The sequence below is a fragment of the Brienomyrus brachyistius genome, unplaced genomic scaffold (assembly GCF_023856365.1).
Source record: "Brienomyrus brachyistius isolate T26 unplaced genomic scaffold, BBRACH_0.4 scaffold71, whole genome shotgun sequence".
NCBI classification, from domain to species: domain Eukaryota; kingdom Metazoa; phylum Chordata; class Actinopteri; order Osteoglossiformes; family Mormyridae; genus Brienomyrus; species Brienomyrus brachyistius.
In genome coordinates this window covers 84375-96421 of record NW_026042346.1, presented here as the reverse complement: position 1 = coordinate 96421, position 12047 = coordinate 84375, and the positions used below count along the sequence as shown (strand labels likewise).

At 40.4% G+C, this 12047-nt stretch overlaps 1 long non-coding RNA gene across 1 annotated transcript; it reads right to left on the bottom strand.

The window, feature by feature from the left end:
• Window positions 1-2968: 2968 nt before the first annotated feature.
• On the bottom strand, window positions 2969-4656 carry LOC125726398 (uncharacterized). Its single transcript, XR_007388173.1, has 3 exons — window positions 4168-4656; window positions 3936-3997; window positions 2969-3748 (listed from the first exon to the last, which is right to left on the bottom strand). It is a non-coding gene; the product is annotated as an uncharacterized LOC125726398 (long non-coding RNA).
• Window positions 4657-12047: the final 7391 nt, after the last annotated feature.

Here is a 12047-nt window from a genome sequence, read left to right as displayed (position 1 = left end):
TGGGATACTGGGATAACTGATAATAGCAGCAAAACTGTGGTGTCAATAAATTACATTCTAAAGCTCAGAAACTGGAACAAAGGAAGATTATGCTGCTATAATATAAAGTAAACGTGCTATACCAGTCTGACAAAATTAACCATTAAAACAAAATGTTTTGTATCGACTGTTGTAAGTAAACTGCAAGTCTTTCTTTCTTCCGATAAGTGTGTAGTAACATGTCTGAAATCAGTAGTGATGAAAATGTTATCGATTATGTAATTTCTTCCCAATGTCTAAATTAATTTTAAGACTACAATACTGGCTTTCATGTGGGGAACGAACTACTCAAAAAGTAAAATAAATGGTTGACGGTGAAGACTGGAAAACATTTGATTTTTGCATTGAATTTAATAAACACTTTAACAGGAACAGTCTATAATAAGTTGTAATGGTTATTTTCCGTAGATATACCCATTACATGACTTGTAACTTGAAATGTTATTAAAGAGTTTGACACGAATCTGAGTTTTTAAAAATGAATATTACTTCCGTAGAGTACGCACTACCTCTCACTGCGTCGACGCAGCGCTTTTTAAGGGGTGAGATAGAAAATATAGTTCAATACGGTTTGGCGTAATTCTACTGCCATCTAGTGGTCGGTGTCTTGAAAAAAAAATAACAGTAAAAAGTTAATGAAACTGGTAACCAAGGCTGCAGAGTTACGATTACGAAGGTATTCGAGTTCGTCTTTAAAACGTACTATCATAACCCTAGGAATATGTTCAGATTCTCTAGCGCACTCACTCTCAATTTCAGACTTGTGAAGTTTGTTTCACAAGGAATAAAGGGAAAACATAGCAGCATATTCAAAAGTCGTTATCTCCCGAAACGGAAGGGCGGAGCGGCGGTGTCGCCTTGAAGTAGCTTTGGTCGTTTCCAAAGTGCATTACAGCAAACCATGCAAACGCCACGCAAACCACTCTGTGTTTCATCACAAATCAAGTGGCACAAGTGGAGTCTGACTCAAATTGTAAGTTTTACGGTGGGAAATGAAAAGTTGAAACGCGCTCCTTGGCTGCCGGCGCTCCTCACGCTCCAGTTAATGCCCGATTCCATGTTGGGAGGTTGCGGGGGGGGGGAGGTTAGTGCAGTACAAGCGCAATATAAATGTTTTATCATTTGAAAGTTCAGTGATGTCGGGACACTGAACTGTATTTCCATTTGTGCGAGATCAACGAATAAGACTCCGCCGAGGGTAACTGAATACTGCTTCCCTTGTTAATTTTTCAACACTGATACCCAGAGTATACGACCATACAGTGAGAAAATCTAATGGGCTCGGGGTGGAGTTACACTTCGCCAAAGGAGCCAAAAGCCGAGACGGCGCACTCTTAATGGAGAATAAAATGCACTTATGGATACAGGAAAAAACATTAATCAAATCTCAAAAGAGGCAAGTGGTTGTGCACAACGATATGTTTTTTTCTTTTTTAAATTCTATGCTCGTATTTAAAAACCCGACCTCTTTATATTTATAAAAGAAAGACAAATAGACATGCTTTCAAAACTGATTTCTGGGAAATGTCAGGTAAATGGCAGTACACGTAGGCCTGCGTACTGCACCGCTGTATAGTTGAAGGACTTGTCCTTTAGATAGATTTACATGCATGACGCTTGTTTATTTTATTTGATTTTCACCTAGCTCCGTTTAATTGTAAGGTGAATTATGTAGGCGAAATTTAGTGTCGTTTTCAACCAGTACAGACAGCTTTTTTAGATTAAAGTGTCTGTCGATGAAAAATAAAAGTTCACGGGACACTGAAAAGCAGTAGGTTTATAAGTACGATGAGTACGTTTTATGATGAGTTACTCCAAAAACTCTCCTAGTTTGAGACGGTTTGTATCAGACTCAACTCGTCTAATCACATCAATACATTTGCAAAGATTTTTTTTCTTTTTAAGGCCTAGATTAAGCGTGGTTTGGTGATCCAGGGCGTTTGCTAAACGTTTGGACGTTTGTGTTATTTTTTTTTTAAATAATAAACATAATTCTGTGATTATTGAAGTATTGCCATGTTTTATGTGCAAATCTCTCCAGCTTGTAAATGTAATAAAAATAAACGATTATTAAAATTAATCAGGCAAAGTAACGAGACCTTCCTCTTTCATATGAACGACTCAAACACTGGATGGTAATGTTATATAAAATGTGCAGCATCATTCGTAAAAACGAGACGGTGACATTTTCACTGACAGGCAAACGTGCCTATAGCCAAACGCAGGTTCGTGCAAGAAAATAAAATAATAGTAACAGTATGAAAGCGTCCTGTTCTCAGAGTCCGGCTTCGGTGTGCCGTTTGCCATCCAGTGTGGTGGAGTCATTATCTAGATAAAGAGTCAACGAGGACTTTCCTTTATACTATGGCTTCCTCCTTTGCTCCTGGCCGATATTTAACCTTTTTCCAGCGAGTCTCTTTGTATTTCACAACAATGGCTGCGTCTCCCCCGCTGGATTTTAGGCTGCTATAAAAAGCGTACTTACCTAAAAAAAGGCTCTTCCTTTCTTTAGAAATGTCTCAAGTAGGACCAGCCAATTCCACGGCAAGTACTTCAGACATTTCGCTATGATTTTGACAGGAGCGCCCAGGATTAAGCAGCAGATAAGGAAAAGGTTTGGCATTTTTTTACATCAGTAAATTTTATCCCCAGTTCTACAGAAGCCTTTAAATGTGTTGTAAATTTCTGCTCTGTATCTTGCGTACACTTAGGTAGCATTGAGCAGTGAAAACATAGAGCGTCTATACATTATATACTCGGTGGAGCCTGTAGTTTAACCTGTGGAGGTGTTATTTTACATATACAATGTATACAATGATCCCAAGAAAGTCATTTAAAAATGCGATGAGAACCGGAAATTCCGTGTTCCTCTGAAGAATGTCCATGATAGATGAAATTGCACACAGGCACGTGAATGGTAAAAGTCTGGAGTTTATATTTATATAATCTGAAAAATGGGACTCGGTGCATCAGCAAAATCGAAATATGGAAGAGAAGCATAAAAACTGGCGACATCATCATTGTAATAACCATTTTAACCTCTCTGTCCACCTACCTTTTATTGGGGGTATTGAATCCTTCTGGCGAGGCATGTTTTTTCGAGGGAAGCTCTGAGAGATTCACAACTTTGTGACGGCGTCACACATCACACTCACCAACTGCCCTGAAAGCTTTACATCTTTCAAGTTTTCAAATTAAAAGTTGCCAAGCACAGTCTCTAAAACCGAAGGCCACAGTTCTGGTCAGAGCTGTGTAAACTACATCTGCAAGATAAAGGTGTTTTACACACACGTGTTTCTGCAGTCCTCAATATCTGAAATGTCAGAATGATGGAAGTTGCATATGATATGGGATTAGAGATGTTAGGTAAGTATATCATAAAGTACAGAATAATAACCTCCTGTTTAAACTATTCACACTTAAATATTATTGCCCCAAAACGCTATAGATGGAAGACAAGTTAAATTTCTGGGTGTAACAGATGAAGTATGTGGGCATGAAGATCATTTTCGATGTATGGCTTAAGCCAGAGGTTTAGTGACCAAATCACAGCAGAAGAACTTTTAATTAATCATTGGGACTGAAGGTTCTTGATTCACATTCTAGAAGGATGTGAGCTGTTCTTGATTTCCACAGCAAGGTGCTTCTCCTGACACATCTGGGATACTGCTTATCCTAGCTGAAGGGTCACAGTGAGCCTGGGTCTTTCCTTAGGAAGCACGGGACATGGATCACTTAGCTTGACTTTTATAGGGCACCTTTTACAGCACAGCTTCCCCAAGGCACTTAACAATAGTGTGTGTCAATACAATGCTTCATGGTACAGGGATGAAAGGAAGGCGGAACGAGCAGAGGATACCCTGGACTGGCGTTTCCCCCCCCGACAGTCCACTTACCGGGATCCGGGTTGGGAAATGCTTATCCAGACAGAATACCAGTCCATCGCAGGGCACACACTCTATGAACAATTAAAAGGCACAAAGAAATACTACCTAAAAACTTTTGCCTTTATATCTAAATGACACCATCACACTCATTAAATCAACACAGATACACTTTTTCATGATAACACAATAAAGGCTGTAAACAATGGGGAAATGCTTTGTGTGCCTTTAAAGGCCAGTTCACCTGTGGTCCATGTTTCAAGGTCATTCCAGCAGAGGGACCAGCCGTAGTATTTGGTCTGGCTCTTCATGAATGACGGCAGACCCACGGACCTGGAGAGTTACCGAGTGTTCTGTAAACAGGAACAAGCATGGTCACACTTATCCTGCTGGAGGCCTGGATGCCCGTGGACACCAGGCACCCCTGCACCTCAGCGCTTATGCATCCTCTCAAACTGTCATTCAACGGCAGTAAGTTGCCATCGCATGTTCGCGAGCAAATCAAAAAATATTTCTGCGCAATGCATCAAAAATACAGAGACGGAGATCCAGCAGTGTGCTTCTCTAACATTAAATGCAGGGATGAGGGAACTGATTCGTTTAAAAGAGCAAGAAATCAGATCTTTGTGAGGACCTGAAAAATGGTCCCCACAATGTCAAAATAACAGGTTTTTATTATATTGTGGGGCACATTTGGTCCCCCACAATGTAATATAAAGAAAATTCTCACACTCACACATACACACACAAACCCTAATCCTAACAATGACACCCTAACCCCCACCCAGCCCTACCCTTCATCATAAGTAACCAAACAAAGTACAAGATGCCCTTTAGTTTTTTTTATTGCAGCAACAGATTTTTATAACATCGGGGTTTATATTATGGGGACCTAGAACATGTCCCTCACAATCTAAAAAGTAACAGATTTTGCCACATTGTAGTAAATATGCCCCCCCCCCCCCCACACACACACACACACACTCACAAGGACAAGAGAACATTCGAACCCCGATCCCTGGAAATGTGAGGCAGCTGTACCATCCACAGTGCTTCCAGCCTTCAAATTAATTGGAAAACCATCTAAAGTTAAATAAAAGATACAAAAACATAAGAACCTGTGTTTATAGAAAAGTAGCACGTGTCAGATAACCTCATGCAGTATCCAGGAACATGGAGGTATTTGGCCAGTTTACACAACAGCACACAAATGGTACGAGTCACCACCGAGTAGTACCCAAAAGTAGAGTGGGGCCCGTTTTGCAGTTTATGGGCGAGTAGTGATGGATGGGGAGGAAGAGGAGGATAGGAGAGAAGGGAAAAGGGGATTATTTACTGAAGAACAAACAGAGACGGAGAGAACAGAGAGATGTTGACGGCAGACAACTTATTTACACCCCTTACTTTCCTGTAGGACATTTGCTTACCTCGTATTATTTATTGAGGTGAAGTGCTTTGTCTCGGATACAAAACCAGTGATCTAAGGAAACTGCCACGCTTCATATAAACGTGCCACTTCTTCATCTCCCGCTGACAGAAGGTTCCCTGTTAAAATCACTGCTCTCCACTTTGACAGTAGATATGTTAGCTTTAAGTGCACCTTTTTCCTGGTTTACATCTGTGCCGCGCGTCAGTCTTTCTGTAATCTTTGCGATCCTGTATTCTTTCAAGCAGAGCAACGTCAAACAAACCCAGCCAGGACTGACAGGAGCTGGCAGTGAGTGAGACTATGTACCTCACTAGAAATGTGCTGACAATCGTACTTTTCCAAATATTTTCATGCAAATGTTTTGTTTCATTCCATCCACCACCACCCCCCCTCCAAAAAAATGTATCAAGACAACAGTCACTGGATTTGTGTACTTTTGAGACCCTGTAGAAATGTGTGGTTTGCTAGGAGCCCTAGATATGAAGGGGATCTTTGGTTATGTGCGCCTTCAAGCAAAATTACATGTTCTGTGATTAGTACCACAGCTCACCACTAGAGGGAAACAGTGATGCCATTTAAATATCCACGTTCTGAATGGTTTTGACGATTTCAGATATTAGGTATCTACGGGATAGCAGCTGCTAACATACTCGACATATTTAATAATTTAAATAAGTTTCATTAGATTTCTCCTGACTCAAAGCACATCATATATAATCTCCCGGGCTCATGGGACCACGTAGGTTACCCCTCGAGTCATTGGTGGTTTATTCCACTTCAGCGCAGTCTCTCCTTCCTTTCCTTTTTACAAACCGCATGACGCATGCGCTATAATATTTTATAGCGCTTGTTTGCCGTGAACAAGTACAGTCAAAGCAAAAGTCAAACAGTACATTTATATATCAATTATAAGTAATATAGCACATTATAAAAAATAAATTGAATCCAAAGAAGTCAAAAAAGTAGAACATAAAGAATTTGTTTTGAGTGCATTAACATTCTCAGAATTGTTAATTTTGTTTAACTATTGAATGAGTTCTTTTTGGAATACACGGAAGATTTATTGCATTTACGTTTGTGGAATTTCTCCTGCAGGAAAAACAAATTACGAAGTATTTGTTTAGATTTTCCCTCTCTTCACTGAAAACACTGAAAAACAACGTCTTTAAAGGTAAATAAAAAAATCACTGCACACATTAATTTGAAGTCAAGAACCCTCGACCAAAATTTTGAATACAAAACAAAAACACAATAGATTCAGACATAGTTACAAAAGTATGGTAACAAAGTCTTACTAAATTTTGCAAGCCATACTTTCACTGGGACACTTTAAATGTGACCTTCTCTGATTTTGCAAGGTGGACCACACATTCAGTCACATCACCCCAGCAGAATTACAGGAGCCAATAAGCAGTTCAGCAGCAATCGACGAAGAAGCACCGATTAATAACATGACAGTTCCTGAAGGGAGGGGAGCAAAATCAGAAACATCCTTCTGGTGATATTGGAATAATAAAGCTGATCACTGGAATTAATCAGCTGATGAACAAATAAAATATTATTTTAACCCATTTCACAAAAAATAGACTTTTATGTTGTAAACAATAGTCCTATTATTCCAGATCACATATTTGTGTGAGAAGTTATGTTATAAATGAGGGACTATGACAGTAACATCTGCTTATAATAATGTGATAATTTAACAGTAATTTTCATAACTACATACTAACAGAAACCTTAAGACACCTACTTCTGAGAAAACATAAAAGAGGATTATATTTTAAGTAGAATCAGTTTTTCAAAAAAAAAGAAGAAAAAAAGATTTAAGCCAATTAAGTTTAAAAGTGTCATTTAGTGTCATGAAACCTAAAACATTTAGGGCACATTTTTTCCTCCACATTCAGATCTCTTGACAAAATGAGTTTTACTCTTCCATAAAAAAAATGTAACAATATTTTACCAATTTACTTTGCTAATTAGTCAGCAAACTGCAGGGAAAGTGCAGCACGCTGAGGCCTGAATGGGCCTTCAGCCTCTGAGAGCAGAGGTCCCCTTTGAAGTCCTTTTGCAGCCATGAGTTGAGTTTTTTGGTTTTGATGATGCTCAGTTTGAAACTGGAGGAGCACATTTCTTTGCTCCCATTTGATATATACATTGTAAATATGTTATTCGCTTTATTTGGAATATCAGCAATGCAGGGACTTTCGCTGTCACTCACAGTCATTAATCCACATTTATCCAAATTCAGACTTGTGTGTGTCTTTGTGTGTCTCTGTGTGTGTATGTGTGTCTGTCTGTGTGTGTGTGTCTGAGTGTCTGTGTGCTTGTATGAGTTTCACCATAGTGTAGTGACATTGGATATCTAAAGTTTTTTGTCAGCACAACTTATATATTAATTACTCCTACTAAAAATCATGGTTTTCAGTTATACAATGTTTGGTCTGCATTAGTTGCTTGTCGCTCGGGGCGAGACGTTTAAAATATGTTGATCACCTTTAAACAAACTGCTGATTGTTGCACTGAAGCTGGACTTCTCCCTGTAATGAGCCATTGTATTTACATCATATGTACCTCACACATATGTTCCTGTGCATCTCTAGGAATGTTTCCATGATGCAAATCCCTTAAAATCTTCATGCAGCCCTCGTGTTACCCCATACGAAATTTTCTGGATCTGCCCCTGGTTATTATTAACAAATGAACATAGAACTACATCCAAAAACGCCACACCCTGCTGACCAATCCAATTCTGACTTCCTGATACGTTCCAAATGACCAAAATATTTCCTCGGAGGTAATCAGGTAACAAGGAAAGACATTGTTTATGAAAGTAATTTATCTTTATCAATAATTAATCCTATACAAAATATAGTAATAAATCCTACTTCCAACTAACAGACGCTGTAAAATTGGAAGGGCAGGATCGTTTCAGTAAACCCCGGCAGCACGGGACACAAGGCAATCATGCACAGTCATACTCTATTGGCAGTTTAGAAACAGCAATCACACTAACTTTGCAGGAAACTAGAATTCCCAGGGAAAATCTGCGCAGCATAAGGAAAACATGTAAAATTTACACACACACAGACACGCGCACACACACACAGGCAGGATTTGAGCCAGCAGGAGTGTGAGAAAACAGTGCTACAAACTGAGCTCCTCAGTGTTCTAAGATAAATAATAATAATAATCTATAAATAAAGAAACTGTAGTTAAAATTAAATATCGTTACCATGGACCCTCGCGATCCTGAATAGGACAATCGGATACACCAAATGGATGTACGGTTGGATAGATATTGCGGAATACGTAAAAAAAACATATACTGTGATTTCAAAGTTAAACCACGAGATGGCGACAGAGTACTAATGATAATCCGTCGCAGTTATTTTAATTATTCAGCGCGAAATTGTAGGGGATTTTGTGACATTTAATACCACCAGGTGGCGTAGCAAAGACATGATAGATTCATCGGCTCCCATTAAATTAAGCACCACATTTCCACGAGTTTTTTCTAACCTGATTTGTGTGACTTTCTACATGCCGTCAAAGCAACAAAGTGAACCGGTGTCTCAAAATCGCCCACAGTATGTAAAAGTGTGACCTTGCGACTGACAGCTGGATGGGAATTTCATTCATGGTGTCTCATGCCTTATGGTTCCTGGGTCATGCTCTCGGATCACCACGATCTGACTGGATAAGCGTTTATAAGAGACGGATTACTAATTAAGTGGTGGATATGACTTAATATTAATATGACATCTGATACGCGGTAGCAGGAATCCGATTCTCCTTTTTGCAGACTGGGATGAGGTTTCCCTCAGACACTTTCTAGGCCTGTCAAGTGAAACTGTCCACGCCTCATCGACCATGTAGTGATGGCTCATGACTAGTCATGCACGTAATGACAAACAGGCAACCAAAGCGTTACTCTCTCAGCTATCCCATCTACCATCTCCTTCTTCTATGGTCCGCAGGGAGTGCTGAACCCGTGGCGCAACCTGCTGCGCCGCTCGCGGCGCAATTTCCGCTGTCTCCGCTGGTGGCGGGATGCAACAGGCGTTCGGAATTAGGCCGGTCAGGCAGGATGCGAAAGGTAACGAGGCAAGGAACACTTCTGCTGGAAAGCAGGTGAGACCATGGGGCTGGAGGACGGCTGATGTTCGGTGTGTAAGGGATCTGGAGGAAGAGCGGAATGGAGGAAGTACAGTGAGGGGCTGGGCTAGGAGTCACGGCATGCAGCAGCTGAGCAAGTCAAGCGTGGGTGAAGCTATCTGACATTTCCGTAGGACCAAGGAGGGAGTGTGTGCTTGTGTGGGTCAGAGAGAGAGACAGATTGGGGGCGTTGTTGCAGAACTCTCTCCCACTGCACACCTGCTTGTTAGACTTCCTGCAAGAAAGCTGGTACTTTGCTGAAACCCAATCGCATCTCTCCCTCTCTCTCTCTCTTTCTCTCTCATGCCAACACACGCGCACACACACACACAAATACTCCCTGGACTGAGCCAACCAAACGAAATAGGGCAGGGGACCTGGCCACGGGCCACGAGTCTTGGCTCTTGCCCCTTCAGTCGATGAGCTGGATGATGAGACCCAGTAATCACTGACTTCTTTTTCATATGAGGTCTTGTGGAAATTTCAGCAGCGACCAGCTTACTGTGTAAGTAACTGGACCTGAGAGCAAACGGCTCCCATTTCAATCCCCTTGGGAGGACACTGTTCTAGTAGCTATTCAGCAGGGTACCGAAGCCAAAATGCAACCGTATAAAAGAAAAACACAGCTCCATAATTCCCGACAGAGCTGTCCAAGCAGGACCAGCACTGAGAAAATAAGTAGGAACATAGCAGGATCTAAAAACTAAATCGACAAATTAAAGCCACACTCAAAGTTTGTACCCTCATTCCATAGATTTAGGCTCATAATTTTTTTTATATAAATTTTTTTATTAGGTTGGTGTTGCTTGTTGCGATTATAGGGGTTTGCTGGATTTAGTGCGTCACCACTCCATTGCGAGCACTAGAGAGCGATGTTGTGCAAATTTTCAGATAGAACAGTGGGTCAGCTGAGCTGAGGAGCATCAGCGCGATCTTTGTTGTAACAGGAAACAAACTGATTTCGTCCAAGAAGAAGTATTTTAGTATTTAGCTGAAGCGTAAGATCTTACTCATTGCTTACAGGTCGTTTAAAACAAATAGTTCCAGAGTGCTGTGACATCACTGTAATACCGATAAATATTGGTAATTTTTCTTGTTGATGCACTGCAAATTGTACAACTCTGGGATCTACACAGCGATAAAACAAGGCTTTGTGTAACGTAACCTTTGGATTTCCCTTGTACGTCAAGGAATCAAGGAATCTGTAATCCCAGGCATCTTCCTGGTTTAGTTGCAAATCTATGGCGGACAGTCGGTGAAGTACTCAAAAGAGGACTGATTCACCGTGACATGGAGGCTCCAAGGGGTGGGTGGATGGGGTGGAAAGCCGAGGCACACAAGGACACCAAAACTTGCGGTGCCGTAGAACGAGGACTGGTTGACCTGGATAAGGGTGATTACGAAGAGAAGCGGCAATAACACTATAGAGAAAAAAAACTATAGATAGATTTTGTTTACCTCACTCTTACAAAGGGTTACCATTTCAAATATTAGCTAATTTTGTGTGAAAATATTTACACGAATGAGAACAAATTATTTTTGAAAAGCACTATTAATCATGATTTGGATTACATACTAACTGAATTAAGCAAACGCTTAATGAATAATCGCCTTTCAGTGGGTCGGGACACATTTTAAAAGACCGAGAGCACTTCGTAATGAAGAAGAGTCGTTACGCCTTCAGTTGGGGACATTACTCCTCTCTGCTGGCAATCAGGGTGCTGGGAGATTCCCGTCCCGGGGGCTGAGGTATATCACCCTTTTTTGGATGAGACAGATTTGGCGGTAACACAGGAACAGCAGCTGCAGGTGCTGCAACGATTTCGAAAAATGAACTTGTGTCCAACAGGTTGAGGACAAAATGCAAGGAGAACACCGCCGCTAAACCCGTTAAACTAGTTGTGGGAACAGCTGCACAGGCTAGATTACAACAGTGGATTAAAGAAACAGGACATTAATCTACCATTGATTAGGTTATAAATTTAAGTCACACCTAGTCAGAATTGAACCGAAATAGAATTAAGATAATCCCATAAAACTATTAAAACTTGCGTTCATTTTATAGCCACATAATGGTGTCTATAATGACCATAAAAAGAAGCAACAATTTGAAGAATATCAATAAACGGCTGGTTGTTCAATTTCATTTGCATAAATTCAGGTTTGCCAAATTTGGTCAGCTGCATGGCTGAAGTGAGATTTTCATTTCGAAACTACAGTATGCACGCACATTTACATGCATGTAAGAGTTTTATTACCTTGTAAATAGTCTGTAGGGTTTGCAAACTTCCCCAACGCTTTTGATGTAGCTAATGTTAGATTCATAATGGAATGATATAAATTTAAAATTTAAAGATTTCTTGCGTGAGCGTGAGAGTCTGAAAGCGTGTTTGTCACACCAGATGCGCGAGAGCTGGCAACCCGGTAAATTCATGAGCCAGATGACAAATGTTTACAGTAGGAATATTATTTTAAAATTCTAATTATGGTCTCTGGCGTAAAGCGGCAAGAATCATCTCTAATTAGTAATGAGGTTCTCC